Source organism: Parasteatoda tepidariorum, chromosome 12, assembly GCF_982258835.1.
Source record: "Parasteatoda tepidariorum strain Cologne lab strain chromosome 12, Ptep-v5.0, whole genome shotgun sequence".
Classification (NCBI taxonomy): Eukaryota; Metazoa; Arthropoda; class Arachnida; order Araneae; family Theridiidae; genus Parasteatoda; species Parasteatoda tepidariorum.
Window position 1 is genome coordinate 20420655 of NC_141766.1, and position 21351 is coordinate 20442005.

General features: G+C 30.0%; 1 long non-coding RNA gene across 1 annotated transcript; it reads right to left on the reverse strand.

Annotated features, from left to right (window-relative positions):
- Nucleotides 1–18733: 18733 nt before the first annotated feature.
- Nucleotides 18734–20816, reverse strand: LOC147800967 (uncharacterized). Its single transcript, XR_015430839.1, has 3 exons — nucleotides 20576–20816; nucleotides 19895–19976; nucleotides 18734–19169 (listed from the first exon to the last, which is right to left on the reverse strand). It is a non-coding gene; the product is annotated as an uncharacterized LOC147800967 (long non-coding RNA).
- Between the last annotated feature and the right edge of the window lie 535 nt (nucleotides 20817–21351).

The following is a 21351-nucleotide window of genomic DNA, read 5'->3' on the forward strand; positions in this document are numbered from 1 at the left end:
AGTCAAGCATCACTGGCTGCGGTCAGTGTGCGGGTGGGTGACCCACTTGGATCAGTCTGCGTAGGGACCGAGGGTGTGCGGTATTGGTCCTCGTTAAACTGTGCTACCGTAAAGTGCTCGACTTCGCGTGCAGGTCGTTGGGCTACCGAAGCGGGGGTGCCATCCCCTCCGCAGAGGATCAAAATTGTGATGGCATGTCTTCGGATCATCCTCAGGGATGTTTCCCAGACCGTCGCCAATAGCCCATTGTGCAGCTCTAGTGCGACGTAAATCAACAACAACAACAACAACAACATCTATTCTGAATTATATTAAGACACTCCCAATAAATCTGCTGTAGGAAAAGTTTATTGCAACAAACCGAGTTAAATAAATTCTTATTAGAAAAAAATTCGAATCAAAGGAATAAATAAAGAGATCTATAGTTTCGGCACAGCTCCCTAATCAAAAGTACTGGCAGATGACTTGGCTTATTAAAATAAGCCTTTGTAAATTCAGGCTGACTCAGTAATTCTTTACACAGTCTCTAAAGGTTTTAGTCTAAAGGCATATGTGCTTATTAAGACTTTAAGCTTATTGAAATAAGCTTAAATTTGTCTAAATAGAAAATGCTGGAGACTTTTTCAAGTAGCCTTTTAAAAAAGTGAGATTTAAGAAAAGCCGTATTTTATTATTAGTCTAAGACATATATTAACTCTTTAAAGTATAATTCCCTCTCTGATAGAACACACTACCCCAGTGGATAGAAATCGGACTTCGGTCTGGAGGTGTCGGGGTTCGATCTTCAACTCATTTAAGACGCACCGAGTACATGCAATATACGTGCTCGTAAAATCTGTGGAATCGAAATTCCTGTGGTCGGGGAGGTCATGGGTACAGTACCATGGGTACAGGGATCTGGACAAAATTTACTTCCCCTTCAGATCTATGTCTAAATTGAAGCAGTCGCCTCACAAAATTGTGATGGTATGTCTTCGGATCCTCTTCAGGGATGCTTCCCAGACTTTCGCCAATAGCCCAATGTGCAGCTCTAGTGAGACGTTAAAAGAGTACCTATCTTCCCCTGATGGAAACGAATACTCTGATGGAGGAACTGAAAAAAAGTTAATGCGTTCAAGTATTGATCGAAAGAGAGCTGTTCGTTAATCGCTCAAATAATAGCGGGCTCGAGTACCAATTCGAGTTTTCATCAATAATGGATTCGAGTATTCATTAAAAGAGGCTGGTTATGAAAACTCATCGAATTAGAAACTGAATTAAAACGACTGATTATGAAAAGCTCATCAAATAAAAGCAGGTTCGAGTTTCGATTGAAACATAGTGGGTTCGAAAACTTTTTGAATAATAGTTGGTTGGAATAGATATAAGCAGATAGTAGTTCCGAGTATTGGTCAGAGAAACTGGTTTTTAAAAGTGATAAATTATAGAAGGTTCGAGTACCAAAGCAATTGGGTTCGAGCATTGATCAAAACAGAGTGGTTTCGGAAACTGTTCTCATAAAAGCGGGTCGAATACCCATTAAAAAATTGTGATTTCGAATACTGGTCAAAGGAGGCTTGTTATAAAAACTCACTTTTCTTTATGTAATACATTTTTTTGTTAATTTTAAGCGTTACTTTTCTTTATATTTCACTTTTTTACACATCTTTTACACATTTTTCTACACATTTTTTTACTTAACTTTTCTTTATGGACTGATCGTTAAGACACGGTTCCCAACAGATCACCGAAGTCAAGCAACACTGGCTACGGTCAGTGTGCGGTTGCTTGTCCACTTGGATCAGTCTACGTAGGGACCGAGGGTGTGCGGTATTGGTCCTCGTTAAACTGTTCTACCGTAAAGTGCTCGACTTCGCGTGCAGGTCGTCGGGCTACCGAAACAGGGGTGCCATCCCTTCTGCAGAGGATGAAAATTGTGATGGTATGTCTTCGGATCATCCTCAGGGGTGTTTCCCAGACCGTCGCCAATAGCCCATCGTGCAGCTATAGTGCGACGTAAATTAACTACAGCTACAACAATTTTATGCGTTACTTCTACTCGTTTACTTTTCTATGCGTTTCTTTATACGCACTTACTAATGTGTTGCTTTTCTTAATAACACATCAAATTACAATATTTATAATTTTAAAACTTCACGTTTGTTACTTTAGATTATATTTTGTAGCTATAGGCCATTAAGGCAAGAGGAGCGATTGCTCTTGTTTTCCAGTGGCGCCATCTATGGCCAAGAATTTGACTTCTGCCACACCCATACGTCACACCCGCTTATAGGGTGAACCCATTCATACATCCATTCATTCATCCACAGATCGTAATTTTGACCTGAACCAAAGAACGATCAATCTCCAATTCAGTACCCCCAGAAATATAATTTGTTATGGAACATGGATGACTTTGTGACCCAAAAGATTCAAAGCTCACCAGTCACCATTTACTACACGGGGAGTCTTCGACCAGCTGGATTCGTTCTCACGAATGCGATTCCAGCGCCCTGCCAACCAGATTATCCCGTTTATACTATTATACTTTACTTTTTCTTGATGTGTTATTTCTACCAGATATATTTTTGCGTTACTTTTATTTTTTATGCACTAATGTTGCGTGTTTAATTTTCTTGTGCATTGTTTTATCTTCTAGGCGTTATACGCATTATAATTTACGCGTTACTTTTCATTATGCGTTTATTTTACTCGCTTTTGCTCTCAAACGCGTTTTTTACTTTTCTTACGCCTTACTTTCACGCGTTTACATTTTCTATGCTTTGCTTTTAAGTTATACATTCCTTTATGCGCAGTATTTAGGAATTTGCTTTACTTATGCTTTACTTTCACGCTTTTTTTCTTCACTCTTTACTCCATATTTTATGCTTTCCTGATTTTACATTTTACACCTTACTCTCCATTGTTCTTTAATTTACTAATTTTACACTCTTTTTCTTTATATTTTATACTTTACTTTCATAATGCTTTGCATTTTTGTACGTTTCTTTACGCGTTTACTTTTCTTATGTCTTATTTTTACGCGTTTATTTTTTGTACGATGCTTTCTTCACGCTCTTACTACTCCTATGAGTTACAATTTAGCGTTATAAATTTTTGTGCGTTACTTATCTTTATGCGCTACTTTTATGAGTTTAATTTCTTACGCATTATTTTTACTTTAAAGTGTTGCTATTCATTATGAGTCAATTTACGTATTTATTTCTCTGGTGCGAGTAATATAAAAATTCAATGCCATGCAAAAATATTTTTAGAATTTGCCGTTGCTTAAACACACTGTTAATCTATTATCATGACCATTAAAACCATTCTAAATTAAATATATAAATATAAGAATGAGATAGGAAAGCAAATGTTTTGCTATATTTTTAAATGCCAGTATAAAATCTTCAGGAAAAACCTGAAGAATCGACAGTTATGTAGTATGATTACTGCAGTAATCATACTACATAACAGTCGATTCTTCAGGTTTCAACCATGATTGAAGTTCATAACGCATTTAACACATGGCTTCTGCAAGTTTGATTAAAAGCATTATTTTCGAGTTTTTAGAGTGAAATTTTATTTCAATTTCGCACAATTTCAATAAAAATAATTTTAACATGGCCATTACGATTTGCCATCTTTGTTAATTTTTACTCTTTTTGTTCTTGATCTTTCAATTTTGCATCAATATATTATTATAGAATTAAAATTGTTTTCCGATAATAATCAGAAATTTTCAAAATTCAAATAAATTCAATCACATTTTCAATTGTAATACAATTAATATTTGATCTGTTACTCAAAAGCCTTGTTTTTTAGGACTTATACTTCAATAACTGCCATCAATGATCTTAGAAACATGTTAATTTAAATTAAACAAATAATAGATAGGAAGTTATTGTAACTTCATTGAAGTCTAGTTCTTATAGTATTCATGTTGCCTTGCTGAAACCCAACACTATCGAATGGTTATCGAATGAAATATGCTTTAACGCAGTTTGTTACACATTATTAATTAATTTGATAATTTAATTTTGCAATGGATGGTGTTTTCAATGTAAATGTTAACAACAAAAATCTCCAGCTTTTGACTTGCTCTATTTCCGGTTAAAAAGTATACAGTTGCCTTCCCTTATGAAAATTTAAGGTATATTTAAGGTTGATTTGAGGTATTTTTGAGGTATTAAGGTTGTTTTGAGCTATATTTGAGGTATATTTAACGTTGCAGAGAAAACAGCAATAAAAATTATACCTCGTAAAGGTTGTAATTAAGGTGTACGAGGTTGATTTATATATACCTTCAGCTTGTTTTGAGGTTGTTTAAAATTCACTTCAAATCAACCAGACTGATAAGGAGATTTTTAAGGTATACCAGGTTTATTTTCTTACACTTGTAACAAAAGAGGTATTTTTGAGGTATAAAAATTTTTACCTTATTTCAACTAGCGATAAAAAGGTATTTATTGAGGTATATGAAGTCATTTTATTTATACCTAAGCTTATTTTGAGGTTGTTTTAAGTTCACTTCAAATCATCCAGACTGATAAGATGATTTTTAAGGTATACGAGGTTGTTTCTCTTACACTTGTAACAAAAGAGGTATTTATGAGGTATAAAAAAATCAACCTTATTTCAACTAACGAGAGTGAGGTAATTACGAGGCATAAAAAATATACCTTTTTTCTACTAACGATATTGAGGTATTTATGAGGTATAAAAAAATATACCTTATTTCAACTAAAGAGAGTGAGGTATTTATTGAGGTGTTGAAGTCATTTTATTTATACCTAAGCTTGTTTTAAGGTTGCTTAAAGTACACTTCATATTAACTAACTCACTTCCCAGAGTTCCATGCGAGCCGGCAAATGGCGTGTGCGTTGACAATCGAAAGTCTATTCGAAATTCGGTAAGTGTGCTTGACATTTATTAATTTAGTTTTATCACTTTTAATCAAATATGCTTCAATTTTGAAACTTAAATTTTATTATTTTTGTTTTAACGACACGTCCTGATCTTAAATAATTTAAGTTGGAGGATATTCTTAGAGGCTATCGTTGTAGGCTTAGCAATAAGAGAGAATAACCGAAATATTTCTCGTCACTGTTTTGGGTAACATTACTGGTGAATCGTTACAGCAGGTTATGCACAGTATATTTTATTGTTTATAGTTCAGTCAAATAGAACTATTCTTTTTATTTTGCTTAAATGTATATGTTTTAACGTAGCAGTATGCACGCTGATTAATTAAGAAAAATGTTCACAATTTCGCTTATAAATTAATCATTGAAAATTGAAAGATTTTTAAAATAGCAATTTTGCTTTGAAATTCTACTATAGCTGTATGCTTATCGTTTGGATATTTGTTGCAAAGTTTATATATATATATATATATATATATATATATATATATATATATATATTTACAGAGCTTATCCACAGTTCCCTGATATTACTGAGATGGCCTAGGCTGTAAATAGCATATGCGCGGCGGCGCAGAAGAAGAGACAAGCAAGCTACTGCTCAGCCTTCCCCTAGGATATAGTTCTGAATTTATACCTAAAAGAAAAAGTAATCTCTCCTAATAAACTACAGAATTTATGTAATTGTTGATAACAATAGTTTGCTAGATATTTGATAATTGAAAACTAGTAACTGTACTAGCTCACTTCTTCATGTTTGATCACAAAACTGCTATTTTCACTACATGTTATTTTCTCGCATTTTACCCACGTTAATTATTTACTAAGCAGATTGTTATTACTTATTAGAATATTGGGCAGAATGAAATTAAATCCGATTTCAAGTTTATATGACAATTTGTTTCAAGGTTATGAGCTTTTTCATGCAGCTGTTTATGGTTCACTACTTCAAAAATGTGCGAATTTCGGAAATCTTAAATATTTTAGAAATAAGTCAGTATAGTATGCAATTTTAATCCTGAATTGAATAAAATCAATTGCAAATAAAAACATTTATTGTTGAAAGTAATATGCATTATTTTGAGTCTCATCCTATGGGATGTGTATTTATATTTAAACAAGTGTTTGTAACAACTATTAGTTTTATTCTGCTCGGTATTATAAGTTATATAGGAGATATTAGACTCAACTTATTTTAAAAGCATTATTTCAAATCAGACATTCTCTTAGACATTTTCCTCACACAAAATTACTCACAACTTTAAAATAAATGCTCCTTATCAGATTGTAATTTGTTCTATTCGATTGAGTGTAAAAAAAGAATAAAAATTGGTTCATAACTTTAAAATTTTAATTTATTAAACGATTGTAGATTCTTGATTACATTGATTAAAAATTTTTAAAATAACTATTTTTTAAGAAACTCTGATGTGATTGACAATAACATAAGTCCTTTTCAGAATCAGCGTCAAAAATTTAAAAAAAAGCTGCTAGTTTCATGAAGTCTGACAAAAAGTTGAAAAATATAGACTAGGTTTATTGAGTCTAAAGATTTTTAAAAAAGAAAGGGAAGGAAATCTAATTATTAAACTTACAAGTACCATAATGTTACAGATGTATAGAAAAATAAAAAGTGTTAAAATTGCATAATAAGATTGGAATTATACAGGGTGTTTATAATGTCCCGGACCCATTTTGATGTTTAATAACTCATAAAATAATAAAGATAGATTAAAATTAATAACATTAATGGTTAGATAGACTCAAAAAGTTTCATGACCCTTGTCAATGAACTTCCACGTGTGCCCCCTTCGTCGCACGGAGAATATGAAGTCGATAGTCAATTTCACGAGAGGTAGCTTTCTTTTTTGCAGAAAAGACAATCTCATCAGTCGTATACTTAGACATGTTGGAAAACTTCGTATTTCCACAACTAGTAGAGCTTTAGCCACATGTCTTTTTGCAACAAGATGGTGCACCACCTCATTGGGGTATCATCGTTCGTAGTTCTTTGAATGACCATTTTACAGGAAGATGGATTGGGCGAGGAGGTCCAATTCCTTGGCCACCCAGATCACCTGATATAACGCCGCTGGACTTTTTTCTTTGGGGATTGATAAAGGACAATGTTTACAGGAGGATCGTGTCGAACATTGATGGCCTAAAAGCCAGAACTACAACCGCAATAGCCTCTGTGGATGCCGACATGCTTGCCGCTACCTGGCGTGAAATTGACTATCGACTTGATATTCTCCGTGCGACGAAGGGGGCACACGTGGAAGTTCATTGACAAGGTTCATGAAAGTTTTTGAGTCTATCTAACCATTTACGTTATTAATTTTAATCTATCTTTATTATTTTATGAGTTATTGAACATCAAAATGGGTCCGAAACTTTATAAACACCCTGTATATTTGAATTTCTGTAAAAGTTGTTAATGGTAATACTGTCTTCAGTGTAATTTATTTTGTGGCTGTGTTCATGACATGCTTTTTAGCTACGAGGATTGAATAGAAATGGCAGAAGATATTTATCTGAAAAGGAAAATTAATTTCATCCAGTTATAATTTAAATGATAAAAAAAATACTTTCTAATATTTTAAGACCTGCCACTATTATTGTAAATATGACTTTCTTACTAATTTATATTTTTTTTTCCTTTTAGGTTCCAATAATTACAAGTTTCAACATGTAGACGGAAACAGTATTTAAAATAATTTGGTTGGTTTGTAAAAAAAGTGAAATTTTAGTTTTAAATAAAAGTACTTTGAATTTCAGCTGACTAATTATTTAAATTTGTAGTTTTATAGCTTTAAAAATTCAAGCACCTTAGACAACTATCTTCTAAAAATACTAGTATGAGTTCCCATAAATAATTTTTACTAACTGTAGAATTTGGATAAGTGTTATTTTAAGATGATTTAAATCAATCTATTAAAATTATCGAAGAATTATGCATTTGAAACTTTCTTTTATAGCTTAACAAAAGAAGCAATTACTGCCGAAGGTTTAATATTAAAAATTTCAAGTTGATGAATGATCTCTACTAGTGAAAAAAATTTAATGTACATTATTCTTCTTATAATATATATAATATCTTTATATATATATTATATTTTTTATATAGTGAGTCTACAAATTAATAAACTAGGTGGTCCGTATAACACCTCACCTTCGTAAGTGCTAAAAAAAAAACATCTTTGGTTGATAAATTAATACTTCTCAAAATACAAAAATATATACTTGAGGTTACGAAATAATAACTTAAGGTAGAACATGGAACACATGGCGCTAATTAAAAATAACCTTTCCAATTGTTGAAAATACACTTCAGGTTGATTTATAAAAACCAGAAGTGTAAAATGGCCCACCTTAGGTTGAAAAATATATACCTCTACAAGCATAAAATTATATACCTGAGGTTGAAGAATAATTACCTGAGGTAGAGCAAAATACTTTTGAGGTTGATTTATAACAACCAGAAGTGTAAAACGACACACCACAGGTTGATAAATATATACCTCTACAAGCATAAAATTATATACCTGAGGTTGAAAAACAATTACCTGATGTCGAACAAAATACACCTGAGGTAGATTTATAATAAGCTGAAGTGTAAAATGACACACCATAGGTTGAAAAATATCTACCTCTACAAGCATAAAATTAGATACCTGAGGTTGAAAAATAATTACCTGAAGTCGAACAAAATACATCTGAGGTTGATTTATAATAAGCTGAAGTGTAAAATGACACACCTTAGGTTGTTGAATAAATACTTCCACAAGTGTAAAAAAATATACTTCAGGCTGAAACATATATACCTCTGGAGGTATATTTGAGGTTGATTTTGAGGTATTCATTTGCACCCTTTTCAACCTTTACGACGTATTTAAGCAACAACCTCCTTTATACCTTTAAAATATACCTCGTTTATACCTCGATTTTTTCATAAGGGCTCTACAGTTTATTCTCCGAGGCAATATTTTCAAACACATAATTTTGTTTTTAATAAAAGAAATAAATATTATAATTCCTGAGGTCAAATCTACTGTATTTTATAAGATATTAATAATATTAAGTAATTCTGGTGAGTTCCCTTATGAAAAAATCGAGGTATAAATGAGGTATAAACGAGGTATATTTTAAAGGTAGAAAGGAGGTTGTTATTTAAATACGTACTTGAGGTTAAAAAGGGTGCAAATGAATACCTCAAAACCTACCTCAAATATACCTTAAATATACCTCCAGAGGTATATATGTTTCAACTTGAGATGTTTAATTTTACATCTGGGGAGAGGTAGATATTTACTACTTTAAAGTGTTTCATTTTCAATCTTAGGTTATTACTTATCAGCCTGAAGTATATTTTTTTACACTTGTGGAAGTATTTATTCAACAACCCAAGGTGTGTCATTTTACACTTCAGGTTATTATAAATCAACCTCAGGTGTATTTTGTTCGACTTCAGGTAATTATTTTTCAACCTCAGGTATCTAATTTTATGCTTGTAGAGGTATATATTTTTCAACCTGTGGTGTGTCATTTTACACTTCAGCTTATTATAAATCTACCTCAGGTGTATTTTGTTCTACCTTAGGTAATTATTTTTCAACCTCAGGTATATAATTTTATGCTTGTAGAGGTATATATTTTTCAACCTAAGGTGGGCCACTTTACACTTCTGGTTGTTATAAATCAACCTGAAGTGTATTTTCAACACTTGGAAAGGTTATTTTTTATTAGCGCCATGTGTTCCATGTTCTACCTTAAGTTATTATTTCGTAACCTCAAGTATATATTTTTCTATTTTTAGAAATATTAATTTATCAACCAAAGATGCGACATTTTACACTTCAGGCTTATGTAGCTCAACTTAAATCTGTTTTTATAGCACTTACGAAGGTGAGGTGTTATACGGACCACCTAGATTATTAATTTTTAGACTCACTATATAAAAAATATAATATATATAAAGATATTATTTATATTATATGAAGAATAATGTATATCATTATATTTTTTTCACTAGTAGAGATCATTTATCAACCTGAAATTTTTAATATTAGACCTCGATTGGAACCTAAAAGAAAAAAAAAATGAATTAGTAAGAAAGTCATATTTAAAATAATAGTGGCAGATTTTAAAATATTAGAAATAGCTTTTTTTATGATTTAAATTAACTGGATAAAATTAATTTTCTTTTTCAGATAAATAGTATTACTCTTCTGCCATTTCTATTCAATCCTCGTATCTAAAAAGCATGATATGTATCACAGCCACATACACTGATTAAATACACTGAAGACAGTATTACCATTAACAACATTTACAGAAATTCAAATATACAGGGTGTTTATAAAGTCCCGGACCCATTTTGATGTTTAATATCTCATAAAATAATAAAGATAGATTAAAATTAATAACATAAATATTTAGATAGACTCAATGAACTCCCACGTGTGTTCCCTTCGTCGCATGGAGAATATCAAGTCGATAGTCAATTTCACGCCTGGTAGCGGCAAGCATGTCGGCATCCACAGAGGGTATTGCGGTTGTAATTCTGGCTTTTAGGTCATCAATGTTCGACACGAAACATGTAAACATTTTTCTTTATAAATCCCCAAAGAAAAAAGTCCAGTGGCGTTATATCAAGTGATCTGGGTGGCCAAGGGATTGGACCTCCTCGCCCAATCCATCTTCCTGGAAAATGGTCATTCAAAGAACTACGAACGATGATACCACAATGAGGTATCATCAATGAGGTATCAAACGTGGAAGTTCATTGACAAGGGTCATGAAACTTTTTGAGTCTATCTAACCATTTATGTTATTAATTTTAATCTATCTTAATTATTTAATGAGTTATTAAACATCAAAATGGGTTCGGGACTTTATAAACACCCTGTATAATTCCAATCTTATTATGCAATTTTAACACTTTTTATTTTTCTATACATCTGTAACATTATGGTACTTGTAAGTTTAATAATTAGATTTTCTTTTTTTAAAAATCTTTAAACTTAATAAACCTAGTCTATATTTTTAAACTTTTAGTCAGACTTCATGAAACTAATACCTTTTTTTTAAATTTTTGACGTTGATTCTGAAAAGGACTTACGTTATTGTCAATCACATCAAAGTTTCTTAAAAAATAGTTACTTTAATATTTTTTAATCTATGTAATCAAGAATCAACAATCGTTTAATAAATTAAAATTTTAAAGTTATGTACGAATTTTTATTCTCTTTTTACACTCAATCGAATAGAACAAATTACAAGCTGATAAGGAGCATTTATTTTAAAGTTGTGAGTAATTTTATGTGAGGAAAATGTCTAAGAGAGAATGATTTGAAATAATACTTTTAAAATAAGTTGAGTATAATATCTCCTATATAACTTATAATACCGAGAAGAATAAAACTAATAGTTAGTTGTTACAAACACTTGTTTAAATATAAATACCCATCCCATAGGATGAAATTCAAAACAATGCATATTACTTTCAACCATAAATGTTTTTATTTGCAATTGATTTTATTCAATTCCGGATCAAAATTGCATACTATACTGACTTATTTCTAAAAAATTTCAGATTTCCGAAATTCGCACATTTTTGAAGTAGTGAACCATAAACAGCTGCATGAAAATGCTCATAACCTTGAAACAAATTGTCATATAAACTTGAAATCGGATATATTCTAATAAGTAATAACAATCTGCTTAGTAAATAATTAACGTGGGTAAAATGCGAGAAAATAACATGTCGTGAAAATAGCAGTTTTGTGTTCAAACATGAAGAAGTTAGCTAGTACAGTTACTAGTTTTCAATTATCAAATATCTAGCAAACTATTGTTATCAACAATTACATAAATTCCGTAGTTTATTAGGAGTGATTACTTTTTCTTTTGGGTATAAATTCAGAACTGTTTCCTAGGAGAAGGCTGAGCAGCTTGCTAGTCTCTTCTTCTGTGCCGCTGCGCATGTGCTATTTACAACCTAGGTGTCATCTCAGCAATATCAGGGAACTGTGGATAAGCTCTGTAATATATATATATATATATATATATATATATATATATATATATATATATATATATATATATATTTGTTGTTGTTGTTGTTGTTAATTTACGTCGCACTAAAGCTGCACAATGGGCTATTGGCGACGGTCTGGGAAACATCCCGGAGGATGATCCGAAGACATGCCATCACAATTTTGATCCTCTGCGGAGGGGATGGCACCTCCGCTTCGATATATATATATATATATATATATATATATATATATATATATATATATATATATATATATATATATATATATATATATATATATATATATATATATATATATATATGAACTTTATACGAGGGTTGTAAATTAAATAGTGGCAACTTAACCTTTAAACTCACAGAAGGACGGGCATGCGCAAATTAGATATGGGAGCTGTGAGGTGGGGCTGTTGTCGATGTGTAGAGTGCAAAAAAATGTCGATTAGCTTAGAAAGGTAGTTGTTGTGTGGCGTTAAAGTGAGGAGTTTCGTTTCCATCGCTCTAAAGCATGTTTTCAAAAGGTGATCAGCGGTCGTGGCTTACAATCGAGGTTGCCCGTGGCAAAAATGCAACAGAATGCTATCGAGGATTAGTGGAAGCCTTTGGAGCAAATGCTTTACCATATAGGACAGTAGCACGATGGATTCAAGCATCTCGTCTTTTTCGTCATTAAGCCTTTTCACAACATGCTTAAGAGCGATGGAAGCGAAACTCCTCACTTTAACGCCACGCAACAACTACCCTTCTAAGCAAATCGACTGTATTTTGCACTTTACACATCGACAACAGCGCCACCACACCGCACCCATACCCTATTTACGCATTAGTGACGTAGATTTTCGCCTAAGATTAGAAGGAAGTGAAGGTCCTATCTTCCCGGTGGCAACAAAATTCCAAGAACTTACCCTCTTTCAGGTTTACCTTAGTCGAGTGGTTTATCCCATTATTGGCGAATCTTTAGTGAGCGCAAAAATCTGAAATTTTTTGCCCTGTCTATGATTGGACAGATTTATTACTGTCTCTAGGCTTTAGAACATCTTACGTCGAAGTATCTTGCACACGTGACACGTAGATTCGCAGTTGCACAAAGATATTATTTAGTCTTACTCAATTAAGTCATTTTATTATGATATTGAACACAATAAGATTATATTACTTCACCATTTATGTCTTTTAAAATCACATTAAAAGGTGAATTTTATTAAACATGATTTTAACATTCATATCGCTTGATTGTTATCGTTAAAAAAATTTAAAAATGATGTTAAAATAAATTTAGACTATCATTTAACAAACATTGAAGATGTTTGTTAATTAAGCTTTTAGAAAAACAGTTGTTTATTCATTTATTTTTTTTAAAGGGAAAATATTTATTTTCAGGAAATATTTGCTAGGCAAAAGTATTAATGTTTCATTTTGCTATAAAATTTAACTACGTCAACTTCTCTCAATAGAGTAAAAATCTAAAACACATTATAAATTAATGAAGATTTTTGAAAATAATAAGTGAAAGAAATTTAAAAAACAACATAATTTTTAAAAGATTTAACTCTGTAAAGCGCTGTAGGCAAGAAAACTTGATTGCGCATAGATTTCCAAAGATTTAAAATCCTTCTCCATCGAGTTTAACAACTAAATTGGATTTAAAATTAAATTCTATCAAATAAAATTTCATTCGGAGGAAAAAAATCTACTGGAAAGAGAAATGTTTGCTTCAACTTGTAAATTTTTAAGGTACTTTTTATTTCCATAAGTACAATTACAGCTGATTTTTTTCTTCTTCTTTTTCCAAAGAGGAAAAAATCATGTTAATTAAAATCGTTAGCTTTTTAGGAAGAAGTTCTATTATACAAATAATTTAAAATGCTGTCTCCAACTTAGCTGAACCCGGATTTAGCATTAATATTAAGAAAATCTCTGATACAAAAATAAATAAATAAATTCCCAAGATTCGATAGTAACTTTTCCTTCGAAAGTGCATCCCATTTTATTATTTTTATTTAAAAAAAAAAGGTGAAATTGTTAAAAAATACTTTATAATATTGCGAAATTTGGTTTTTATTTCAAGTTTAAAATTATTCTTTTTTCGAAATCATCCTTATAAATTTTACCATGCTTACTTTAAGAAATGCTTTAAAAGAATTGCCTTATAATATGAAGCTTTTTTCAATCATTTAAAAGTTTCAAATTCTGTAAAAATGCCCTCTGTTAAAAATTTTACAAACCACTGGAGAGAAATTTCCGAAATTCGTCATATATCCTAGAAGAATGAATACAACTTTTTCCAAAAGTAATATTTTAACCTTAAACTGGTCTTTACTATAATTTTCAAAGACCTACCAAAGAAATTACCAAAAGTTTCACTAGATAACATTAAAAAAGACATTGTCTATTTCTTACTTAGAGACTGTATTTTGTTTTTAAAAAAATCCAAAAGCTTTTCTTTAGCAATTTGATACCATACTTAACTCACTTATTTTGACGAAGAAATAGACTAATCTTGTATTCCTTCACGAAATATTAAAAAGTATTACCTCGAAAGTTTGTTATAAGTCAGTAAAACTCAATTCTGGGTTCCTATTTTTTTAGCAGAACAAAAATTAAGAACTCTTTAGGACTTTTTTTGAAAAAAATTAAGTAATTGTTTTAAAAAACTAAGAGCATTAAACATAGTATAATTGTTCATCCTACTATAGTATAATTTACATATGCCCCCAGTGACAATGCCAATTTTTGCATTTAAAAAATTAATAAATACTAAGAGAGCAATTTCATTATAATTCAAGCACTGATACCATTGTATTGATTACCAGTAAAATTTCGCAAACCCGAGCTCGATTTGTTCGAGTGGGCCTATTTAAAGAAAGAAATTCACATTTTTCCAAGGTGGTGTTTTTTGAAAATTAATTAAACGAGATTAAGCATAATAGTCCTTAGAACAATACTTTTTAAAAATTAAAGAAAAATTAACTTGATACATAAATTGATATATATTCAACTCATTCTAAGAGCATACTAATGTGCCGTTAGTTATAATGGAAAAATGAAGTAACCGTCCTTTATAAAACATCCAGGATTCTTAAACCTTGAGAATATTTTTTAATTTATATAAAATAATTGTTGTTAATAAAATTTCCATTACAAGTGCTTAACTTTTAATATGATAACTAATATTGCATTTTTTTCAAATATTTAGACGTATTACAGTGATTTAAATTAAAAATTAAACTACTTCATTAATAAAAAATTATCTATTTTTATGAAGTGAAATTATTATGTAAATTAGGGGTGTGCAACCAGCGGCCTGACAAACCTTAATGTGCGAACAGCTGTAGCAACTTGAACAAAATAAAGAGATCAATTCAATTTTTTTTTTTTTGAAAAAAAAAAAAAAAAAATAATTCGAAAATTTATAATAGCGCATCTAGGTTTTTGACTCACCCTATCTCTCTTAATGTAGTTTTTCGATTGCTTTTTTCCGGTGGTTAATGCTATGAATTTACGCATAATTTTGAAAATCCCAATATTTTTAATACGACTATATATAATTTCGAATTTTATTTGTCACTTTTGACTATCTTCATGTATGCCGATTTTATGATAAATCCAATGACTTTTCGCTAGTTACTACGCTTTTCTCCGTGATTTAAAAAATCCTGACATTTTTAGTACTACATTTTCACAGCACATGGGTTATGAATCACGCATTAAAATAATGATTTTTTACGTGCTCTAATTGTGACATAAATATAAGAGATGAAACGTTATTTTCTTCTTCCTTTTTTGGCAGTTATTGATGTATTGTGATTTTGATTATCCCGATATTTAAACAAAGATTAGAACTCATGAAATTTGATTCTTTTTTTTTTCTTTCTTCTTTTTAGTTAATTTAAAAAGTACTCACGTATTTTAACGAAATCGATTCCTTTCCAAAGAGAATAATAATAACAAAGAAATAAAACGAGATATATAAATTTATACTAAGCGCGAATCTCTTATGCAAGGGAACATTTCAATACACTTTCACAATTCTATAGTTTCATGAACATGTGCATGTTTAGCAACACATATCCAACATATTCTTTTTCGTGATCACATGATTTAAAAATCACATGTCGTGATTCGTGCGTTTTTAAAATTATTTGGTTTGATTCTTCTCGTAATTAAGTCACCCATCGTGTGTCGTATTCTGGCGTTTAAAATATCATACACTGTGAATCTTCTCGCAATTTAAAAATCTCGCATCTCGATTTGTGTTTATGCATCGAGTGTTTTATTCACGCTGTTTAAATATCACACATAACAATTCATAAAGTGATTTAAAAATCACACATCGCTACTCGTATTCACACGATTCAAAAATTAGAAAAGGAAGAGCACCATGTGGGACAAATTCCAAAAACTGCTTAAGTTATTTGCCTTAAGTTTAAAGCAGATCACAAGATCAGATTCTGCAGAAAGACTGTTTTCCAGAATGAATTGGGCTTGTTCTAGTTTGTGGAGCAGTCTTTAAAAAAAATTATTAAATTTTCATTTAATATCCCAAAAAAGCTATCAGATGATCAAGTAGATAAAATTATCACAATATTTGAAAATTTGCACATCACAGGTTAAACCGTAAGAAATTTTTTAAGTCATTTGCTATCTACATGGACCATCTTGTATCATTTATCATCATATGCTGGGAAATTTGTATATCCTTAAATTTTAACAGAAAAAAAAGTTTAATCAAGATGAGTAGCGTAATGTTAATTTCAATTAGCTGTTAATATATATGTGTATTAATTGTAAGTAGTAACATGTTAAAAAAGTATTGGTCATAAAGAGTTGTAAACAAGTATCTTAATAGTTTTTTATTATTAAGGAAAATAATTCCTTCAAAATTAATGCTTATTTTCTTTTCTCTTATAATTTATTTAAAATGTTTTAAAGTTGGAGTACTAATTTGCCTACTAAATGTTGAATCTTATTATTCCCTGCAAGGCAAGGGTTTTGTTTCAATTTTACATCAATTTTAGTCCAGCAAACTTTCTTTAAATTATTCAACTTGCATTTAATTTATCAATTAGTATATTTAATTTTTTTAAAATTTTAGTTGTATGAACATTACAAATTTTTAATGTTAAATGAACTTTATTATGCAATGTGATGAAACAAAAAAATATGAATTTTCTCATTATTTTTTACTTCATCTGAATTTTTTTGATTCTGTTCTTTCCCTAAGTAATCAGCTTTTAATTTTAAGCACTTAAAGATATTCAATTTTATGCAAACATATTACATGATTAACATGTCTTTCTAAATACTTGGCATGCGTCACTTCAATGGTCAATTTGCTGTGAATGTGGCCCTTCACTCAAAAAGGTTGTGCATCCCTATGCAAATTACTGTACAACTTTTTTCACATCTTCCAAAAAAAATTTTTTTTTCGTCTGTTTATAAAATGTTTCATTTATAAGGGTATATAATAAAAGAATTCGTGATGTTACGCATGAGAATTTTCTTAATTATGTCATGCTAAATTAAGTTTCATTCTAAGTAAATACAAGACTCTACTAATATCCAAACACCTTAATTTGTTCTACTTCTTTTTTTACCCACAAGCCCTAATTTTACAATGTTTAAATTCATTGCAGTAAATATCTTATGAAACTTTATACAGGATAAAAGTACGATTAAGCTTGAGAGGATTTATAATTTTCAAACTAAGATATTTTATATATTAGTTTTTAATGCTATAGATTAAATAAATAGTCTAAAACGATTTTTCATGGTCAGAAAATTTTTAAGGTTCCTTAATTAAAATATAAATTTATTTTTTCATAATTTTCTTGTCACTCTTTTGTAAAATAATTATCTACTATAGTTATGATTCAGTTAATTAAAAATAGTAAATGATTTAAATATTTTGAAATTATTACTGAATGGCAAATATGCTACATTAATTATTATAATTAGCTATACATAAAATTATTTCCAGCCAAAACTGTTATTAGGAATTATTATCACATATTATAAGTAATCTAAAAAAAAACATTTATCTTTTACTTACAGCTGGTACAATGGTGCACCCTAAGCAAAAGGATTAACTAATTTTAATGCAACCATTTTTTACCATAAAGGGTGCCATCTTAATCAAAAGAAAGAATTTATAAAAAGAAGCAATATATTAATGAAATGACATCTCTGCCTGTCTCGCTAAAATGTTTTACTCTTAATGCATGGTCTCATTCCAGGAGATAAAAGAACGAATTGTTGTTTCGAATATTTTTGTAAGACTAAAAAATTGTTTCTATCAACTATAATAATACTGAAATTTGAGGAATTTTTACTAAAATCTTGTACCATAGTAAAATTTAAGCAGTTTTCAAGGACCAAGGGAACCCTGTAAATAACATTGAATTAGAGCTTCAATAATTAAAAAGAGATTATAGCATAAAAACAGGTTTTTTTTATTGTTTATTTAAAATTGAAACAGTTTTTAAAATTTAACAGTTTCGTACACTGGAGATTCGATTGCCATTTGAATAATAATAAAAAATGGAATCAATTTGAAATGAATATGAGCTTCTAACAACTTATTTATGTCAAGAAAAAATATTACAGGGGAAAAGTTAATTGATATTCTAAATACATAATTTATTAGGTAATATAAATAGTTTTTTTTTTCAGTTAGAATTCTGTAAAATGATGCACAAAGTTTTGATGAGATAGAATCTTAACTAAACATTCTCTCTTTAAAAAAACAAAAAACTTTTTGTAAAAATTATACACCTTGCAAAAAAAAGCGGGTGCTGCTTGCAAGATATATTATTAAAAGGTACATTAACTCTGCAGTGTGAGAACAGAAAATTAGTTAAAAAACGTGCATATAAACACAGTAATTGTTGAGCAAAAACCAAACACAATAGTTTTATTATATACAGCTTAAAGATGCATTCTAAAATACAGATACATTCTAAATAAAGAATCTAGAATAAAGATACATTCTAAAAATATTGAGTTGCCCTTCAAAAGGTAACACTGAAGTTTTAAACATGCTCTTCGTTCAAAAATTAAACAAATTTGAATATACAGCTGATTGAACCAATTTTTATCACCTAGGACAGACAAGATGTTTAATAATGACAGGCTGCTCCAGCTTCCACCTCTAGGTTAAGTAAATGCTTGTAAATTTGGCTCTCCTCAGAATAATGAAAAGAACAGACCTGAAATTCAAGTTTTAAAACATGCATGATTGCAACCATTTTCCACATCACCTAAGAGCAGGGCTGTAAACTCTATGCTTTTTTGAAGTGAAACTTCAAATTTTTATTTTCATTTTATTCTTACAATAATCTTAAATGAAACTCTTAACACTTTACAAACAAGCAAAGTAAATACAGCTCTGCTCAAGAGGTACAGTTGCACAGATGCGTTGACCCCTTTTATTAGGTTGTTCCAAAAACATATTTAAAAACAAATTATTATACTTAAAAACCTAAACATGCTATAATTTAGCTCATTTTCTTTTAATTTCAAATGATTAAATATCTAAAAAAATCCTAACAGCAATATGGAACAACCTAACAGCATATAGCAAGGCGGGTTCCCCAAGAGGCATATATTCCTTTTGTGTCATGACCATTAAATATTTTTAATCACTTAAATCTTTGAATTTTTTTAATCCTTAACTTGAAGGGAAGAAAGGTTTACATTCTATAAATATCTTATGCCTTACATTACTTGGTTTTATAAAATTCTTAATCATGAATGGCACACTTGTTCAAATTTATTAAAAAAGGTAAAGAATGTTACGGATTTTATAAAATCCTCAGGCACTTATTGTTGGTTAAAATGGCCATGACACTATACAAAAGAACACCATTTATAAATCTTCTAATACAAGAATTAAAATGCAAAAATATTAATGAACATTTTCTTTATACTATACCCTTCTAGGATTGTTCAACAAAATTTCTTAATCTTTCAAACTGTTATATTGGCTCTACCATCCACAGAGCAATCGATAGAACCTGAAATTAATGTTAAACACTTACAAAATATTTAAAACAATTATGAAAAACTGCTTCTACTACAGCAGTTTCGTGTCTTTATAAATATAGGAGGAAAAAAAAAACCCAGCATTATAAAAATAATATCTAAAGACAATAGGGAGTTTATTAACAAATTAAAGTATATTATATTCTGAAAACATATAATAAAAGGAATGAAATTATTTTGATTCATTCATAATTACAAATCAGATTTGTGTTTGGCAGTTGAATGCACATTCGTGAAGTTTTTGGTATATATACAAAAGCTGAGAATTAAATGAACAGGGAGAAATATGGTTCCCATTGAAACGGGAGCTAAAAAGGTATAAACATTGAAAAGATTGTTAGAAAATCACATTCTTTCTTAACAAATTTAGCTACCCTATTTCAATTTGAAAAGCGTAACAGAAAATACATATATTCTCAAGAACCTTCTCATAATTTATTCAAGATATAACAACTAAAAAACAAAATTCTTTTTATTCATAGAAAACCCTTTTATTAAATAACCACTGAGTTCTATTATCTAGAATTATAACGGCATAGCCAATTTATGTGAAATTAGACAAGGTACTTACCAATATGCAGAACAGTCACACCAAATCTACTAAACTCTTTTATTTTCTCCATCAAACATTTAATTTTAAATCCTGGAAAGTTTTGAAGCTGCACATTGCGACCCAGAATTACATCAGCCCAGAAGCAGAATATTTTCAAATGTTCTGCAACAGGACTTATTTATACAAATGTTCTGCAAGCATTTCACAGTGAAAAAAAATCAGCTTTACCTTAAAATACCATATTTTCATTTATTAAAATATAGGATCATACACAGATACTCAACATTATTTTTAAATCAAGGCAAACATTCTTGATTTGTTACATTTTCAATCACTTTTGAGGTGTAAAGTTTTGTTAATGACGATGACTTATTAATAAATTATTATCGCAGGAAAACGCTGTCACTTATTCAAGATACAAATTGTTCTGCAGGACTTCCTTTGTTCTGCGACGTACGTCACAGTTTTAGGCACTTTCTGCTTCTGGGTACATCAGGAAGATGGGGTTTCAAATAATTCAACTTTTAATCCTGGATTACTGAAGCCTTAACCACCTAAATGAAAAAAATTATTTATTAGAAGAAATACTATAACATGCTTAAACAAATACTAGATCACTGAGTGTGATAACCAATTAAATTCTTTCAGTTTATTTGTATTTTTATTACATTCATTAAAATTATTTAAATGTGGTTAATTATAAATCATATTTTTGATTTTATGCATACAATATTACATGTATTATACAATACTGAGTTATAAATTAGACCACATGCTTTCTGTAAGCGAATGCA